Source organism: Lissotriton helveticus, chromosome 9, assembly GCF_964261635.1.
Source record: "Lissotriton helveticus chromosome 9, aLisHel1.1, whole genome shotgun sequence".
Lineage (NCBI taxonomy): Eukaryota > Metazoa > Chordata > Amphibia > Caudata > Salamandridae > Lissotriton > Lissotriton helveticus.
Window position 1 is genome coordinate 43,041,449 of NC_136070.1, and position 20,722 is coordinate 43,062,170.

The 20,722-nt window shown below is 44.0% G+C and overlaps 1 protein-coding gene across 6 annotated transcripts in view; it reads left to right on the forward strand.

Annotated features, from left to right (window-relative positions):
* Positions 1-20,722, forward strand: part of NOVA1 (NOVA alternative splicing regulator 1) — a 635,377-nt gene that overhangs the window by 412,303 nt on the left and 202,352 nt on the right. The gene's annotated exons all lie outside the window — the stretch shown is intronic.

Here is a 20,722-nt window from a genome sequence, read left to right on the forward strand (position 1 = left end):
GCCCACTCCTTCAGAACATGGCTGCCATGAACTCACGAGCACTCAAGAGGGCCACTCCTTCAAAACATGGCTGCCATGAACTCACAAGCACTCAGGAGGCACACTCCTTCAAAACATGGCTGCCATGAACTCACGAGCTTTCAGGAGGCCCACTCCTTCAAAACATGGCTGCCATGAATTCACGAGCACTCAGGAGGCCCACTCCTTCAAAACAAGACTGCCATAAACACACGGGCTCCCAGGTGGCCCATTCCTTCAAAACATGGCTGCCATGAACGCACGAGCACTCAGGAGGCCCACTCCTTCAAAACATGGTTGCCATGAACTCACGATCACTCAGGAGGGCCACTCCTTCAAAACAAGACTGCCATAAACACACGGGCTCCCAGGTGGCCCATTCCTTCAAAACATGGCTGCCATGAACGCACGAGCACTCAGGAGGCCCACTCCTTCAAAACATGGTTGCCATGAACTCACGATCACTCAGGAGGGCCACTCCTTCAAAACAAGACTGCCATAAACACACGGGCTCCCAGGTGACCCATTCCTTCAAAACATGGCTGCCATGAACGCACGAGCGCTCAGTTGGCCCACTCCTTCAGAACATGGCTGCCCTGAACGCATGAGCACCCAGGTGGCCAAACTCCTTCAGAACAAGGCTGCCATAAACACACAGGCTCCCAGGTGGCCCACTCCTTCAGAACATGGCTGCCACGATCGCATGAGAACTCGGGTAGCCCACTCCTTCAGAACATGGCTGCTATGAGCGCCTGAGCACCTAGATGGTCCACTCCTTCAAAACATGGCTGCCATGAGCGTACCAGCACCCAAGTGGCCCACTCCTTCAAGAACATGGCTGCCAACAACGTACGAGCATCAAGGTGGCCCACTCCTTCAAAACATGGCTGCCATGACCACATGAGTACCCAGGTGGCCCACTCCTCCAGAACATGGCTGCCCATGGGAATGGGGCTGCACATGGGATTCAAATGTGTGTTGATTAAAAATACATTTTGATATTGGTGTTGCACATGGGCAACCGTGTAACTATGGCAGAGATACGTTAGCATATGAATTGTGCATTAAAGGAACATGTTAAATAAAGATTTATGGGTTTAGGCATCTAATGAAAAATAATGGAATATTCCTTGTTTCCATGAAATACCTGCCTGGAGCAGGTGTTTGAAGAAGATGACTCACAGATTACAGAAATAGCAATCTGATACAACATATCTCCCACTTTAAATCTTTCTGTAAAAGAGTGCGTCAGTCACATCATTGCAAGACTTGATGGTACGGCATGGCATGCACTTCCATGTTGGAATACAATATGTTGCTGTGGACACCACAAGTGCGACTCTGTTTCAAGGCTGGAGAACAGAGAATACCTTCTGTAGAGGCAGACCCTCCTAAATGATGCTGGAGCTGCCTACCATGAGTCTTACCTCCAACTTCAAGGTTGTAACAATCTGATTACTTTTACCATGCCTGACACTAACGTGGTGGCCACAGTCATGAGCCTTTTGTCTAGACTATCTGCAGCAGGAACCTACCTCAGGAAAAGTTCAGTAAAATACTTTAATTGTAAATTACTCCTAGTCCTATGTGCCGTTCTGAAAGTCTTTTATATCTCCACTTGCTGCAATGTGGTATTATTTCTACGTTTTCCATGAAACAACCAAACTGTAAAAAAAAAATTTTGGGGGCAGAACCAGTGATTCATGCCAACACCCAAAGCGACGAGGTCGAATAATGTTGTCAGATAACCAGGTGGTTCTGTGCTGCGGAATAGCCCAGTGTAGAGCTTTGGAACAAGGGATGGGAATAGCTGTCTAATCAAATGCCTTTGTTTTTACACTTTTATATAGCACGAACTCAACCTGAAGGTACTGAAGAGCTTTACTTGAGCACCAGTTACATCACACAAGGGCAGATTCATTTTTGTAGGCATGGGGAGATTTAGTGATTTTCCCAGAATCACAGGATTTTGAGCCGACGCCTGGACTCAAAACCGGTTCCCCAGTTCCAAAGTCAGTAGATCTGGTTGTTACACCCCATCCTCTCCTTTATTGAGGGAATAACCATTCTGTAGCTAAACATTTTAGGAAAAACTTCCCCAAGCTAATGGAAGTACTACATTTCCTTTACCGATGTTAGTTAGTGTCCTTTGCTTTATATGAAACCTAAGCAAGTCCACCTTTTGACACATTTCAACACAAGCCTGTCCAGTTCTCTATTACAAAGAACATTTTCGACAACCAGAGTACAAGGCCTTTGTTCTGGGATAGTTAATGGATACATCATTTGCTGCAGGTGCAAGTGAAACTAGGTCCAACTAATGCTGATGTCCGACGGGCCACCCTCACCTCCCCTAACAAAATACAGTTCTCCGTGTGCATCAGCTCTAAGAATTGTTTATAACTTCTGGGTGACTTACGTCACTTTTGATTTATTTCTGTTATTGCAGCAGGCCAGCTGAATGTTGGCATACTTGGCACATAGTATTGTGAGGAAAATATTGTGGCAGCTTCGTGGAGAAGAAAATTCACAGTATTAAGAAATGTAATCGAGGCTCGCTTTAGAGAGTAGTTTGCAGTTAAGTATTCCATTAACACAAAACATCAGAAGGGTTTTTAGGCACATAACTTAATTCCTGCAACTAAGTATGGCTTTTCGACTGTCGGTGAAGTTTCTCCTAAATCTCTCCTTCAGTGGCTGATTTATTCTATTGCGTTTTGGATTTTGTGCCATGTTCCAGCTAGAATTGTGTGTGCTGTTATTTTCTTGTTATGTCTACTTTGCTTTTTCCGGTCACGTCACAGTTACAGTTTTTATGTTTCACTGTGACTTAGTCTTTTTAGTCCCAATTCTCCACATTAAAACACTTCTAAAGTCCCCCAGGACCTCAGGGGAACACTTGGAGACTTACAGGCTATAAAGCCAGACCAACATCAGGGTCCAGTCCAGGTCTAGTTACCACTGGCCTCCTGGATGCTTCCAAGAAAAGGCCTCTTGCAGCTTGTTAGGTCAACCAATTGACCGTTGGAGTCCACTCTTCGTCTTGTTTACCAGAGAGAGCAGGTCTAGTTCCACATGGCTCCTCTCATGTCCAGTCCTCTTCTGATTGTCTGGGGCCCCAGAAAAGTGTCTTGAAGTGTGTGCTTTGAGTTGCTACACTTATGTCTGACACTGTATAGTGAATGGCAATGTCTCCTGGACACTCCCTAACCAAGGAGGTAAAAGTACCCATGGATAACCCTATGCACCTTCGCACCAGTTCCTGTTTGCCTTACTGCAAACAGGCCCTTTTCAAGACTGCAAAAGTCTTCGGTCACACTAAACATAGGCTCTGAGGGCTGGGAGTATGTGTGGAGAGTGTGCTATGGTAATCCTAGTGTCTTCACACATCTAACACCAAAATCCAGTTTGAGGCAAACACTATACCCACAACAAACACAGAGACAGAAGTCTGATAGGACAAAAGCATGGTCGTCCAGCTACAAGACATGGATGCACAAGAAACGTAATACCCTGCTCTCCCCCTTTCAAGGGTGTCCCAAATGTTACATGTGCACTGTAGAGAAAACAATTATGTCCACTGTCTCCATCCTGCATATTCTGTGAAGTTCGAAGTAGTCATCTCTGTCTATTCAGGTCAGTGTATTGTTTATTGCTGGGAGGAATTTCACAACTTTTTCACACCTATTCAATGCTGAGAACAGGCAGAGAACTGGCAGAGATGTATGCTAGTTAGTGCACTGACAGTTCCGGTAGGTAAAGGATCACTTTAGAAAAGTTATTTTTCTTTAATATTTATTAAAAATACAACTTCACCATTGAATTGATTTTGGTTACTATTAAAAGTTGAAGTTTGATTTATTTTCTAGCTTGTTCCATTCCCAAGGTTTATACATAGGACAGATAGATCTGCCAAATTGAAACAACTTTTTGGACCTTATCACTGTACGGGCATGGTAACATTAACTTACTAGATATAACACTTTGACGTACCATGCACCAACTTTGTGGGCTACAAAGCTTCCATAAGAGTTACTCACTAATTTTTTAAAGGGATGACTTTGCCTATCAAAAAGAGTTTATTGTGACAGGTTGCAGTGCATGTATTGCACTGTTACAGTCAGGCTACTGTTGTGGGCCTAAAGTCATGTTTGCCCTGCCACTGGATAGTGCAATAGGTACTGCAGTCCACTAGTGGGATTTAGCTTTTGGACCCTTGGGGACATTTGGTGCCATATAGTAGGAGCTTATAGGCAAGGTGAATACCAATTAGGAGTATGCAATCCAACCATGTTTAAAGGGAGAGTACAGTCACATTACTGCTGGTTAGCAGCGGTAAAGTGCATAGAATTCTAGAGCCAGCAAAATATAAGGTCCTGCAAAAGGTGAAAAATCTGGTGCAAAAAAGGTGGATTTCTACATTTTTCATTTGACTTTCTGCAAGACGAAGGAATCTACACCTTTAGCAGCTGATTTATTTTAGTTAATAGATGCAGAACAGGCATTCACACAGATGTTCTTTGTTCGCATAATTTTTCATAGCTTTTCAAGATCGCTCATTCAGGCATCTCCAGCCAAGTATAGCCTTCCTTTTTTAGCAATAAAAATTACCCTCGTTTTTTTTGGGGAAGCCATGTTTCTCAGTAGATCAAGTTCCTACCCTGTGAAACTGATGGGCTTCCATGTTTTTCGAGGTCTCATTTAACTTGATTTGTGGTCTTATCAGCTGATATCAAGACTTGCTCTACATTGCGTTGTGTTTGGCAATTGGCCATATGTAGTGTTCGGGGACAGTAAAAGCTGAGTTTCTTATTTCTGCAGCGTGCAAGGAGGGTATTAGTGCTTGCTCTGCTGCTTCCTGATCTTGAGCCTGTTTTTTCTCAAGCTTTAGGACATTCGTTTCTCTGGTTTATGTAGTTCATTGCCTTCTTTGATGACAAAATCAACCCAACTGCAGGGGCAGCAGTCGGACTTTAGGTCAACGTTTAGTCCTGCATCCGGTGTTGTCAGAAAAATGCTTGTTCTTAATTTAAATGCCGAAAATCGTTAGTACGCCAAAGGCGCAATTAGCTCACTATATATTGTGTGCTTATTCACTATGTAACCAAAAACCATAACTTCTACAGCTACCTTTTATAAAATTGTCATGATTCATAGGGTGCATGTTAGAAGGTCGAATGAGAGGGCTTAAACAACATCTCAATCTTAGACAATTGTTAATTGATAATTATGGATGCGTTTGTGTATGCGTTTATGTATCACTTTGTTTCATTTAACACTCCTATACTAAACGTATTGATCCCATTCATCATCATTGGTCATTTTGCCTCGTTAGTGCTACCAGTGCTCGTAAAATCCGTTTTAGACTTTAGTTTATATAGAAAATGTTTTATTTACATGTGTGTTAGAAAACAGTTGTCGTATACTCAACTCACCAGCAAAGGAACACACATAATCAATGTGGGAACTCTGTCACCTCTACGAGCCTGGGGTGAGCCATACAAAAAGACCTTCACAATTCTCCTAACTCCAAGAGCATGAACTGTGCTTCCAGGCTGGCTGAAACTGCTAAAGCTTTAAGCGACAGTCTCATGGCTCACTGGTCAAGGACTCTCTCTCCAGTATGTTGATGGTTGTTGGTTGTTCATGGTGTGTAGACAGCCTGTGGGGGCTCCTGTGTTAACTAACCAGAGTTGAAAACTAAAGCCTGACACCGAAGAAAGTGTTATCATGCACTGCATTTATTATGTTGCATTGCGGCAAACTGAGTGCTGGAGTGTGAGGCGGTGTGCGCCCACCCCTCTCCTATTTGATATTCAGATCTGTTTAACCTCTATCAAAGGTCCTCTCTATGGCCTTCTCAGAGCAAGTTCTCCTAGGGGTTGCAGAGCCGAAGAACCTTTGTTTCCTTATATTGAAAATGTCATACGTTCACTTTTTGTTTTTTAGGATTGACCAGGGTAGCCTCTATTTTAGAGCACCTTTTTGTCACACGCGGCAGTGTTTTCACAGAGGAAACGGACTCCAAATACATTACTGCAGAAAATATGTTGTCTTTCTGTGCACATTCTACCAAAATTCCAAGGGCTTCAGTTGCATTTTTCCAGAGATGCTCCTGTGGAGTGGATCGAAAAAATGCCTTCAGAAGACTGTTTGCCTTAAATCATTGTATCCTATTCTTTTTCAATCTGTTTCCCTGGTTGCATAATCTACGCACAGTTTGGAAATAGGAGACAACCAGAGGGAAAATCTTAAATTAATGGTGACTCTTGCTTCTAGCCCTTGCTCTCTAACCTGGTCCTGACCACTGGCGTAACGAAACTTGAGGGGGCCTCCCTGCAAGGCATTTGGACAGGCCCCCTCCGGGCTCAGACAAGAGCCCTGCAGCCAGAGTGCTGTTCTGAGGGGACCCTGGAGCTTGCCCCCGACACCGCGGGGGCTGCGGGGGCCTGTGTTACGCCCCAGGTCCTGATATTGTAAATTATGACCAGGATAGCTTCTTTATTGATAGGGAAGTGGTGAAGCCGCACACCCGTGCCATGGGAATGGCTTGGCCACTATTCCATGCACATGTCTGCATTAGCTTTGCTTCAACAGCTTTGAGAAGAGCTTTACTGTCCTGTCTCTCACTGGCAAAGTATGCACAGGCTGGGAACAGAGCCCACAGAGCAGGAATACAAGAGTCATCACAATGGCATCTTTATCTTTTCCCTCCTCTGATTCTGTCATCTATAAATATTCATAATCTATGACCGAATTTTGAATGAGGTGTTCTTAGTCTTCCACTTTTGTTCTACTTTGTTACAGAGTACTGCAAATTCTTTGATTGTGTGGCCTAAAACCTGTCTCAAATCTGTATTAGGTAGCTCCATAGTCCTTTTATAACAACAATTATCCAGCTTGCGGCAAGGTTCTGCCAGACCACACGTATCCTGTTTGGTCATGAACTAATGATTTTCTAGTTTTTAGCCTGATCTACGAAATGATCCTGAATCTGCAACATTCTACTTCTGCAATTTAGTGGCCATAATCTGCATAATTCTCCCCCTCATAGTGTAAATGTGAATGTGATGCCTGTCCAAATGTGTGTTAAACTTTATGTGGCCTTTCCAGGATCCATTCTCATCTGGAAATCAGGTCCTCTCTTTACACCGCTGGCGTGTGTAAATGCTCCAGTATCTATCTGTGCCGTGTACCTCACTCGCATAATTGGGTTTAGGAAATGTTAACATTGTTCCCTCTGCTTCTTTTCAGCTCGGCCAACGGCCTGACATTATATTTTGTTGAATATGGGGAAAGGAATGTGAGAAAAACAAGGAAAGATTTTCTGATGTATTGCTTCTCCATGTGTTGTCAGTCAGAACCATGATATCATGTGGAAAGCATTCGGACAAACATCTGATCTGAAAATGTTGAGATTGAGTTTCCTTCGGAAGGGGAGTGGCTTCAGGCAGGAGCCCTGTGTTAGCGGCTGGGGAGCTCCCTTACTCTCTTCGGAAGGCGGAAGTTGGCAGAGCTGATGGCATCCTTTTAATGTACTGCCCCTACTGAAGCTCGTTCAAGCTTGGCTCACCTCTGCTAGTGTTTGTCGCTGCTGCCTGTTTTAAGCAGACCATACTGCAGTTCTGATACCAGCCCTAGCTATTAAATTGCACAGAGGCTTTGCAGGCTTCCGAGCTATTTATAATGGCTATGACAGGGGAGGCAGGAGCGCTATGCATGGATGAAGCAGGCTTGTGCCAGCATGTACAAGGCATAGAACAGCTACGTGGACCAGTCTTTTGAAGTTAAGGACTATCAGGTCGGTGCACAACATAACGATCTGTAGGGGGGTTATAGAATGACTGGCCCAATCCGCATTAATTAGGCAGGTCGCAATATGCGACCACATAGAATTGGCTTCAGTCCTAGTAATGATGGCCCGCAAATCGCAGCAGACCACCATCGCTCTAACTGCTTTTCAAAACCGAAACATTTTGGAAAATATCAGGGGAAGACAGCAGTCGAGGCAGGCATGACTCACAGGTGGGGGGGTCGCACGGGGGTTCTCACAGGCAAAGGTTAATTGAAAAAATTAAATAAACGTACCTTCCCATGTGCCGCGCCGTCTCAGGTCCTGGCCAGGTCCCGAAGAACAGGAAGCATGCAGCCTGCAGCCTCCCTCCCCTCCCCATAGCCAATCATAATGCTGCAATGGCAGCGTTGTGATTGGTTGGGACGCCGACCATACAGGCATCTCCATTTAAGCGGCATGTACCCTACATGGAGAAAAGGGAGAGTGCGCATGACTGGTTTGATCAGTCCCAGAGGGCCAACCAAACAGTAAGGGCCTGCAGCATTGGGATAGCCATTCCTCCCCTGCCCTCGAGCAGACCCGCCCAGACGCCCACCTCCAACCTAACCCTTCTGCTTTCTCGCAGTGCGAGAAGCAGAAACATAAAATGGTATTTATAATACCATTTTATGTTTCTGCTTCTCGCAGTGCAAGAAAGCAGGGGGTGACGCTCCTCCGCCCACATGGAGGAGCCGACCCTGGAAGACAGTGGGCCTGTGGGCCACTGCACTTTTGCTGGTTTCCCTTGAGGCTGCCAACATGATTTCCAAAGAGAAATGGCCTCTTAAGGGCCCCCTTGCCTATTTCGAATAAGTTTCCACCCTAACTCTGGGGGCAGTAATTCGGCAATGGTTTACGACCGCAGTTGTGGTCTGGCCGTAAACCACTGATATATTATTTTCCAAGTCAGAAATAGGAGGGGGACATCTCTTTCACCCCCCCCCCCTCATATTTGCGATTCAGAAAGGATCACAAGAGCTCTTTTACAAATCCAAAATAAATTTCCTGCTTATAAAAGGGCTTTTACACATAAGCAAAAGCCCTTTACGGTCGCTAACTCCCTGATATTGGAAATCATGCGATTTAGCAAATCACAGGTTATGCAATTGCAAAAGTCCTTTGTACCTAATGCCCTTTGTGCTGAAGCAATAATCAGAGAAGAATAGGAAACTTCTGAGCACAATATGGAAACACATTTTAATATGTGAAGCATTTACATGATGGTGCAATACATTTAGGGGCTTATTGATGAGAGGGCCTTGCGTCACATTTCCACCAAGTAAAGTAGTACAAGTGTGATGCAGGGATTTCATTCTGATTGATGAAGCCACACGAAGCAACGCAGTGTAGCGTTGAGTGGCCTTATAAATCATGAGTAAGGCGAACCAGCGCAAATCGCTGCGTCGCCTTACTCTGCGCCCAGGAGGTGTTCCATGGGTGTTGCTGTGAGCGTTCCCAGGCAACACCCATGGAATTTGACGCTGCCCCAGATTTACAAAAGCATGTAAACCTGAGGAAGAACCAAATCCATGTCTTCCGGGGTGAGGCGTAATGAGGCGAAACATGCTTTTTTCTCCTCATTTTTTCCTCTTACCATGTGCGCTGCATTCTGCAGTCCACATAGAAAGAGGAACACGCCTCTTAGGATTGTTTTTGTGCAGGAAGGTGCATCTTCCTGCACAAAAACAGTCCTGAATGCAATGTAGGCACACTGGCACCATACAGAAAACATGAAGAAAAGAACATCCTCGCACCACCCTTTAAAATGGTTTTGACGATTGACACAGAATTAAAAGAAAATCTCTGCTTTTCTGCCAGGGAATGACTTACTTGGAGATCAAGCTTTTACAAATCAAGCATCTTTTATTAATGAGAGCTGTGTTCATATTACAAATGCAGTGGCGACGTGACACCCTAATGCACTGTTTACACCTGACTGCTAAGTATTGCAGTTTAGTGCAGTTTTTAATTTGTTACAAATATGTGGTTCCATGAATTGTTAATGAGCCCGGCGGACTTGAAATGCCGCTCCACATCGTTTCCGCGTCGGTTATTAAAAATGCACGGAGCTGATATGAAAGAAGGGCGGGGGAGCCCCGTCGGCTGTCCCTCAGCTGCCCCGCTTTTTCTGCAGACTGCCACATTACAGATCGCTGCTGCAATCCGAGACGTACAACAACTGTGCCGGCGAAGCACCTTGGTGACAGACGTCCCCCGTCCTGCGAGGTGAAGGCCCATCCTGTGGACGTGTGAGGCAGGTGATTCCGGGTGAGAGAGCGGGAGTCCGGATCCAACCAAATACTCTCTTTTTACCACAACACATCCAACTCTTAAAACAGTAATAAGTGTCCTGTGCCTCGTATATTTTTTTCTAATTGTGTGGCCTGCTGCTAGTTTGTACTCTTGTCCTCAGCACACATTTGTTTTGGTTCATTTCAGGTATTTTTGATAAGAATTCATAGATTGAAACTGAAGCTTAATTCACTCTTTTGTTCAGCATTGTTTCAAGGTACATAAACCCACGTTTTTGTGACAAATTTCGTCGGTTCTTGGATTTGTCAAGGCTTACTTTCTTGCGTCATTCTAGTTTTTATATAATAATAAAGATAATTATGACAATAATTTTGATCTGTTCTGTTCTTTTTGACGTGTAAAGTGGAGTCATCATGGTGCCACGTCACCGAAGTACAAAAAACATTTTTGTTTAAAGAAATGCGGAAGTGTTGTGTCTCCATTTTTTCTGAACATGAATAGAGCACGCCAAACCTTCCAGCAAAATACTAATCGTTGACAAATATGATAAACATTTTATGAATTTCTTGATATATCAAGGATTTAAGTGGAATTATAATAGCAGGCATCTGGGTTGGACATCAGAATTGCTACCTGCCTTCCAGTTCATCACATGCCTTGGCACTTTAATGTGTTTGATATGGAACCGGTTTGAAAAGTGTATTGATGTTTGGAGATATGCAGTGGTTTATGACATAACATATGTGTATAGTCAGCGAGCAAAAGCTCCAGAAGGATAATGAATTCACCATAGTGGCCATATAGATATATCAGCACAGAAGACTGCATGGTTTGAATTGTACCTGTAAAGCTCTTCGACATTTTGGCTCCAACACTTGAAAAAATCAGCGTTCATCTATGTGTTAATTTCATACCTGTCTCACAGCCTTCATTTTACCCTAACTCTACCTGTGCTGATTCTAAACACTGTTGGTGGGATATCATGAGTGATGTAATTTGAGATGTCAACAGTGATGCCATCAGTGATATCCCTGACCATGTCATGAGTGATGTAATAAGTTAAGTAATAAGCAGTGCATTGCGGGGGCACAAGTTATAGTTAGCTTAGCTAATTATAACTACTGAATTTCACTAGTATTATATGAGTGAACCCTGAGCCTAACTATAATGTCCCTGTAACTTTTGTTTTTTCAGTGAATTTCTATGTTTTTTAAGTAGTAATGGTGTTTGCAGAGTGGTGATAGGTGGCAGAGCTTCCGACCAGCTCTCAGGAATCTAGCTGTGTAGGACATACAGAAAGTGTGAGGAGGGTTTCTCGATCCCCAAGGTCCATCAGCATCCAAGAGGATTTCGTTCCCCAACCAGTAGTGTGTGCTAGGAGACACGTTTGCAGAGTGAGAAAGAGAGGCGTGGCACCCGAAGACCTCTTAGCAATCCTGTTGTGTGGGACTTACTGGAGGCATCAGGAGGGGTTGCTTACCCCTAAGCATCCTCAGCAGCCAAGGAGACTTCATCTCCCAACTAGTGATGTGACGGGAGGCATGTTTGCAGAGTGGTAGAGAAAGGGGGCGGGCCATGAAGACCTCTTAGCAATTACGCAGTGTTCGACTTACTAAAGGTAACAAGAGGGGTAGTTGGCCCACAAGGACATTCTTTTGCACCCACGCGGCCCCCACACATTTTTTAAAAATTAAAGCCTGGGGGAGGTGGCGGCCCCCGGGGCTGCGGTGGTGTCTGTGCGGCCCCCTCCCATTAATTTAGGATGATGACCCGGTGAGGTGGCGTCCCCCAGGGCTACTGCATGTCCGTGTATCCCGTAACACTTATTTTCATTAAAGATCCTGGGAGGTGTAGTCCTCGGGGCAACGGGGGGAGACCATGTGGGCCTCCCCTGCAGTAGTACCTTGTGAATCCTGGGGTTGGTGGTGATCCCCACGGCATAATGAGCCCCAGGAGGGGGCCAGTGTACCCCCCTCCCTTATGAAAACAATGCCCCAGGGACCTGGCCCACCTGGAGGCTGATGATAAACCAAGTGCTGGAACCCGCACTTCATTTTTTAAGAAGAATTCAGCCGGATACGCGGATCCCGCCAAAAATGTCCTAAAAAAATCTTTGTGGGACCCTGGTGAGTGAAAAACTGCCAACTTTGGTTTTCCCCATTTGCCCTGGCTAGGGAAAAACTGGCAATTTTGTTTTTCCCTCATTGGGGCCTTTTAGCCCCAGAAGCTAAAATGTAAAATGGGAATACTGCAATGCAGTGTATCTATTGACAGGAGTGAGCTAAATAATATTTCAAAGACTTAAAAGATTGTTAATGATAAGTCCAACAACATGGCACTATTGAATTTATCCTAACTAATACAAAAGAAGTTATAGAACTTTGTTTTCAGTGAGCTAAATTCTAGTATTCTAGCTGGCTCTCCTGATTGGCCAGCCTTAGCCAAACAGCTCTGATGAGGTAATAAGTGGCCTGCACAGAGACAGAGGTTATCTGATGGGGGGAGATCTGCAGTTGCAGAGAACAGGTCAGGAAGGGGGCTGGCTAAACAAACTAGCCTAGAGAGCAAGATAATAAGAATGCAAGCAAGGCCTACCCCTACATCCTGTACCTGCTAGTCAGATGGGACCCCCAGCAATGGAATTGTGAGAGGGTCTGGAAGGGAGAGTGCTAAGGGAAATGAGCCACACCAGTGGGTTGACTTATCCAGGTCTTCGCTCCGTGGAGAAAGATTCTCCATTTTGAGATTTAAAGAGCAGTACTTTGTGGTACAAGAATCCGCCACACTTTGGAGGAAGAAGTCATGCTTTTGGGTGGCCCCTTGCACCCCATTGAGCAGGGGTGCCCCCTACTTGATGCCCCAGCATATTGAGTAAATATGTGAGAGCTGCATAGCAACTCAGATCTGTTAGCTAAAACTACAAGAAGAAAAAGGACTGGCCTGCTGGAACCTTGGCCTTCACCAAGAGGACTGCACTCTGAATGGCTGCACCTGTTGCACACTAAAGAACTACAGCCCTAAGGACTTTGTCTTGCTTCAAAAAGAGAAGGAGTGGGCTTTCTGAAAGCAGCAGGTTACAGAGCATCCCTTGTATCATCCAAAGCAAGAAGAACCTAGCTGAACACTTTTAGCTGGACTTTAAAGTATTTGGCCAGTTGCGTTATGGGAACTGTAGTCCCAACTTTCCTAGAGAGACACTGGAACCTAGGATTTGTGTTTTGGATACATTTAACTCACAAGAGAAACTTTAGGAAAAAGGTCCAGAAGTTTGGAGAAGTTGGCAGCAACTTTGAGAAAAGACTCCGCAAGGTGACCGGCCCGACATTGAGATTCATGCCGACTACGTCTAACTGTGACCAGGACTGGATTTCAGGTTTGTCCCACTGAAAGCTCTGGTGCTTAAGAGTTCCAGGAGTTGACCGGGGGCTCCTGCTGAACCAAGCCGGCACAACTTCAGCAAATACAGCCTGAGGAAGAGACTTGCTCACAGTCAAGAGAAAAAGATTCCAGAAAAGTTTCTAAGTGCGAAGGTAAAATTATGACCAAGGTATCTGACAAGACCTCCATCACTTTCAGCTTCAAACTTTGACTTTGTCCCGGTCAAGCGCGACCAGATGTCCCAATGGGGCACTATTTGGTTTTTAAGTCCTAGAAAGTGTTGACTCTTTAAAAATTCATATCTCCGGTTCCCTACATTAGATTTGTGTTGATTTGGCATCATGTTAAAGAGTAAAATATTTCTTATTTTAATAAATTGGTGTTGGATTTATATTGTGTGTGTGCCTTACTTTTTTAATGTATTGGTGTTTTTCAATGCTTTACTAACCAGTCTCCAAAGTTAAGTCTGCCTGTTCATTGCCAGCAACCAAGGGATGAGCAAGTAAATAATTTATTCCTCGTCTGGACCCGTTTATTGCATTGGTGGTCTTATTGCTAGTGGTAGGTGCAGACTTATCCCTACTAATAATCTACCTTTCAATATATATATGCATACATGTGTGTGTGTATATATATGTAGGCACTTTATGAATTACAATAAGTTGCGATTGTTAGTAACAGTGAAATTAACTGATATTATTAATGCAGTGTAACTCTGAAATAATGTTCAAACTCTTTGCACTATTATTTTGCACTATCACTTTAAAATTCCAAAAAGAGCACCGGCTAGAAATTGGTGAGAAAATGGTGGCGATTCAAGTTTGACAAAGACTGCGGAGGCTGTAGAAACACGTTACCTGATTTTCGTGGCTTTCAAATAAATCCGTTTGTAAGCTAACCAGAGCGTGCTGGAGTCTGTTTTCGCATACAGGAACAGTCGTTTTGAGGATATATATATATACTAGCAGCCCGCCCCGGCGTTGCCCGGGGCAGAAAGGGGCTGGGGGCAGCATTTTAAGCCTCTGTGCACTCCCGCCCGCCCCGGCGTTGCCCAGACCGCATCCCTCCCGCCTCCCGCCTCGCCGCCGCCCTTGGGAGTGTGTCTAGTACTTAGGACGTCTTTCATTTGAGGTAGGGCTCGAGAGACAATGCCAGATATACTGTTTCTCCTTCCAAAAAAGTGGTAAGAAGCCTTAAACAGTATGACACGTGACCTGACAGTGAGACAACGTGACACATTTGAATAAAACGCTGTGTACAGAAGTAGCTGCAATGTGATGCTTAGTGTTAAAGAGGATTTGTCCTATTTGAAGTTTAAAGGAGTTTGATCTAATAACTTATCGTTCATGTTGAAGTTGTCTACAAGGTTTTTCTGATAAATGAAATCTTTAGCATAACTTGATTAAGACTAGATATAAGAAGGGAGCAAATGCTGACAAAACATACCTCATTCGTTGGCTGAAAGGACTACATCAATGTATATGTAATGCACGTTTAAAAGCGTAGTGCTTCTGCATGTAATCACCGTGTTTGCCCTTGTGCAAGTATCCTCTTGTTCTTTCAGATTCTGCCTCACACCATTTTAAACGCCCCATCGCCACCAGTCATACTGAGCACATGCTCAGAAAGTGAATCTCAGCTCCCACATTGTGACTTGTACTTACCTATCCCACCACTGTTCGGGTATCTGCATCACCGCACATATATTCAAATAGCCCGTACAACCTAACTAGCTTTGTGTGCTTGTACACTTATTTCATATCACGCTTTGGCTATTGTTTTTTAACCATCGTCAGCCATCATTGTTTCCCTACATATTTCAGGCAGTTCATCTTTACGTTACTAAAGATCCACAGCCCATTCTACACCTTGTTTGTGACCTTGACATCGAAAAATAAATAGGGAAGTAAACCCCTCTAGAAAGCAAAAGGGTTGTTCAAAGATGGAGCTAGGCCTGCAGATAACACGGATTTTAAAAGTATCTTTAAAAAAAAAACAAGACCGTGCTTTCTGTGCTATGAAGAGCTTTCAAAAACATAAATTTTACGCTCCTTCTCTATTCAAAATCAATGGCTGTTTTTTCTGGATTTATAGTAGGTTGTGGCAGGTGTTTCTATGGTAATATGTTTTTTTTTAAACTCGGTTTCCAAGGAGTTCGCTACCCTGATCCTATTTTTTTCTCACCGTGTAATAAAAAGAAAAGAATGTTTCATTGATACATTTTAACGAAATATCCCTTCTTTCTCTTCATTTTTTTAATGTGAGCTAATTTGATTGCATTTCAGTCATGATTTTACCGTCCATGTTTTGCTGTTTGAGCATATCTATAGGAAGGTATGTTAATATTAGATGGTATGGCAAATTATTGCTATCCAGTCCTCCCATCTGAGCTATGGGCCTGATGTACCTTTATTCTCTTTGCAAAAGTGGTTGCAAATTGTGCTCAGACGTTTTGCTAATGGAATAGTATTTTGTGAGCGCACGTATGTATAAATGCCGAATTGCAGGGGTCGAAGAACGACCTGCATCATTAATATTCATTAGCATGGTTGCAATTCAGGACCCTCTGTGATCAACTGCAGTCACAGGGAGGGTGGTCTGCAAGGGACAGCAGATCACAATTCTTCTGACTACATTTCAAAGCTGAATTTATTTTTATTAGCAGCCTGTGTAGCTTAAAGAAGCGTGTGCAATAAATATATATATATTTTTTTTAAAAGGTTTTCCTTTTGAAAAACTTAAGGGGAGCAGGCAGGGGTTCCCTGGACCACTGCCTTCTCCCCTGAGACTTTCAACACCTTTCACAAAGGGGACCACTTCCCCTTTGCAAATCAGTTTCCAACCCCAACTGACTCATTAATGGCTTGTGACCGCCAGGGCCGGACTGGCCATAGCGGGCACCAGGCAATCCCCCAGTGCGCCGCACAGGTGGTGGGCCGGTTCTGGGCCCCTGGGGACCGTTTTTGTTACAGAGCCGTTTTTGCGTTTTTGCATAGCTGCAAAATCGTCCCTGTACCAAAATCTGCTGAAAACCAGCCCGGCAAAGAGCTCGGCGGCGCCCACAACGCCCCCACTCCGAGAGGGAAGGGGGAGCCGGCCGAGCACTTTGCCAGGGCTGGTTGTGGTTCCCAGTCTGGCCCTGGTGACCGCAATTGCAGTTGTTAACCTTTGACACATTAATGCCAGGAAACTTGCCTTCTTGAGGGAAACTGTCTCACTAAAAGCATTTTCACAAAAACTCGGCCAACGTCCAATACAAGTAATGCAGAAAATTTATAGCGCTAAATGCATATCTACGGCAATATATGGGGCAGGAATATGGGGGTATGTAAATGTTGAAGCCATTCAAAAAATTGAGAATTCCTTTTTACGATACTTACTTGCGGTTCCAAGGAATACCTCCACATATGCATGTCACTTAGAATTGGGACTAGACTATATAACAGACATCATAAAACTGCAGCCAGTTATGCTATGGCGCAGAATATGGGTTACAGAGCAATGCCATTTAACGAGATCCATCATTGAAGATATTCTGAGTCTCGATCAGTGTAAAAAAATCAAATGGATAACCTACGTCAAAGCAATTCTTGAGGACTTGGGCTACAAGAAATATTTTGATAATCCTCCCAGGATAAATGAAATTTCTAAGGCGGATCTAAAAAAAGAATGCCTTACACATCTGAGACAGTTACGCCTAGCAACCGAGATCCACAAACAATCTGTTCAGAAAGCCATACTAGTGCAGACTGTTTTTGAAGTTGAACCTTATTTGTTATATAGTCTAACCCAATATGAAAAAATGCTGCTAACTCGCTTAAGGTTTGACATGTTTCATTTGCTAGTTTCCTTTCCAACCCAAAACGACTGGATGTCCACACGGACATGCTGCCCATGTGATTTGGTATCTACGCAATCAACCATACATACTATTCTATTTTGCAAATTTTTTGTGGAACCCCGTAGGCGTTGGCTACTCCCCATCTTAAAACTCTGGGGGCTTCGCCAATGCCGTCCTGCGTTCTTGGCATTACAACATTTAGAAAATGAAAAATATGCTAAAGCAATTGCACGTTTTCTTAAATTCTGTATTCAACATCGTCGCAACCTATGAATAAGATCTGATTAGGAGAGATACAATGAACGCCCACAAAATCTCTAGGATCTAAGATGAACATAAATTGTATGATATATCTTGCTGCTTCCTTTTTATCAAATCTGCTTTTTTAAATGAATTTTAATTGCTTTTAGTATTTTAAAATTGTGATCTTAATACATGATCAACTTTGTAATTTGTATTTTATGAACTTTTATGGTGTTCTTATCAAATGAACTACCGAATAAAGTATTTTTTGATTTGATTTGATTTGATTTGATTTGACACATTCCTTTTTAAAACAGAGATAGGAGGGGAACCCCCTTCTCAGGCTCTCTTCTGCTTGCGATCCGGAAAGTAGCGCAAAAGTAATTTTTTGCTTCAGAAAGAATATTATCCTTGTAAAGGGCTTTTGTACATAAGGAAAAGCCCTTTTTTGGTCGTAAACTCTGTTCTTTTGCTTTGTACATGAGGGCCATAATAGGTGAGAAAGCCAGAGAACCCGATTAACAAAGCAGCTTTTGGCCAAAAAGACTCCATATGAACTAATCTGTTATCCACAAAAGTATAACTAGTAGGCGTAAATACTTGAAATGATGTGTACTCAGCAGTAAACACAAAAGGGATAGGGGATTGTGAGATACAAGAGTACTTTGACCTGAGAAATTGTGAATATCTAGATTAAAACTTGTGAGATTGCAGGTATTCAGAAGGCCCTCCCCCACCCTTTCTCGCCCTCCAAATGGTCAGATTTTCTACAGCAACGGGCTGGAGTAAGGGCCAGATGTACCATTTTTAGCAGGCGCAAACGGGAAATCAACCTGTTTTCGACTGCTGAATAGGTCTATGCGATCAGTAGCGGTCGGTCGTGAGAGTGCTGCCGGGCGGTGACGTGGGGAGGGGGGGGGGTAGGGTGGGGGGTAGTAAACTATGGATTACGGCCCATTACAGGTAAGTAAACATAATAATACATTTTTAAAAAATGGTTGCGCGCACTGCATCGCCAAATGTGATGCATTGCGCGCAACTAAATTAGTTTTATTTATTTTTATGTTTACTTACCTGTAATCGGCCGTAATCCTTAGCTTACTACCCCCCACCCTACCCCCACCCGCTCCCCCCGTCACCGCCTGGCAGCACTCTTACGACCGACCGCCACTGTGTGCGATGTACAATCCCTATTTTGCAAGTCGGTAAACTATTACCGGATGTATGACATTACAACGCATGCTTTTACCATGCATGCCTTTACAACGCGGTATTTACAACGAATACCTTTACAACGCATAGTGCTTTGGGGCGCTGGATAGTGAATAGTTTAATTTACTATTCCAACTCCAGTCCCCGTGGATAGTAGGGAAGGTGTTTGATAGTAAATTAAATCTATTCCCTATCCTAGAGCGCCCCCCAGCGCAATGCGTTGTAATGGTTTGCGTTGTAAAAGTTGCGTCGTAAAGGCACTGCGTGGTAAAAGTTGCATTGTAAAGGATGTTTCCCCTATTACCGGCTCGCGAATTAGGGTTTGCAACTCGCTATTAGGAAGGGGCGTGCCAAGGGCATTCCTTCCTAATAGCGAGTTGCACTTCTATGTACGATTTTTTGCAACCGCATTTGCGGCCCCAAAACACTCGCAGTTTACCACCTGCTCCAAGGAGGTGGTAAACCACTTGCAAAGGGGAAAGCGTCCCCAGGAGACCCTTTTCTCCTTTGTGAGTATGTTGGAAAATATTTTTTAAGACCTTGCAGTGGCTGCCCTTAAATTTGTCTTTTTTAAATGCATCCAGTTTTCCTTTAAGTAAAACTGGCAGCATTTAAAAAAATATAATTGCTTTATTAAAACAGCAGTCTCAGACATGGTGGTCTGCTGACCCCAGCAGGCCACCATCCCTGGGAGGGCCTGGCATTTCCAATGGGCTCGCAAATTGCGAGAGGCTCATTAATATTCGTTAGCCTCGCAATGCGCGACCCTATTTGGAATCGCAAACAGTGTAAATGACTCACAATTTGCGATGCACTATTTTGCATATCGTACATCTGGCCCTAAGTAATTTGCCCGGAATCTCAGGATGTTGTGCGTTCCTGCCGCTACTCGAACCCCTTACATAGCGTCGAGGTCGACCGCCCTAGCCCTAAGGCCACACCCTCTCTATGTTCATGTCACTACATTGAAAAATCTTTGTTAAAGCCAGAATTATATTTTGTACAATCCCAGGTTGTTCCCTGTGACTGTCTACTGGCTGTTTCCTCTCTTTTGTCAAGTAATGCCTCCGTCATCTTTTCTTTATCTCGTGCGCTACACAGTCTTTTTGCATACTCCTTGCTCTAAATCGGTTTGCTGTAGGGTATAGCAGTAACCAACTTTCAGAGGCCAAAACGTTCCGAAAGCTCTATCTAATATATTAACACCTTTGAATAATTTGAGAAAACTAGTCCTTAACCGGCAGAGCTGCCGACTTTGGAACTGGGGAAGTAGGTTCAAGTCACAGCGTCCAGGCCTGGACTGGCCATAGCGGGCACCGGGCAATCCCCTGGTGCGCTTCAAGGGTGGGGGCCGGTTTTGAGCCCCTGGGGGCCGATTTTGTTACAGGGCCGTTTTTGCAGCATAGCTGCAAAATCAACCCTGCAACAAAATCGGCCGAAAACCGGCCGTAGCAAAGCGCTCGGCAGCACCTCCAACCGCCCCAGTGGGGAGGGGAGGCCGGCCGAGCACTCTCCCAGGGCCGGTTTTGGTTCCCAGTCCGACCCTGACAGCGTCGGCTCAGCACCCTGTGATTCTAGGCAGATCATTTCATCTCCCCGTGCATAAAAAAAAAAAACCTGACCTAGGGTTATGTAATCTGATGCTCATGTACATATAGTATACATACAACATAAAAGCTGCTAAAAAAAAATAACACAATTTTTGGTTTTGACACAACCTGATATTTTAACTGATTAAGGGAAGCTGCATTTTCTTTAAATGTGCTTGTTTGATCTGGTATATCATAATCGCTTTAAAGCAGCAGCATGCATTGTTTTGCTCGCTTTGATCACTCAACGCTGATCTCTTAAAGTAAGCCGCTTTGAGGATAATTCCATTACTCTTTGCTAAACTTTAACTTGAATTCATTTTTTATGTCTGAGAACAACATCTAAAACCTGAG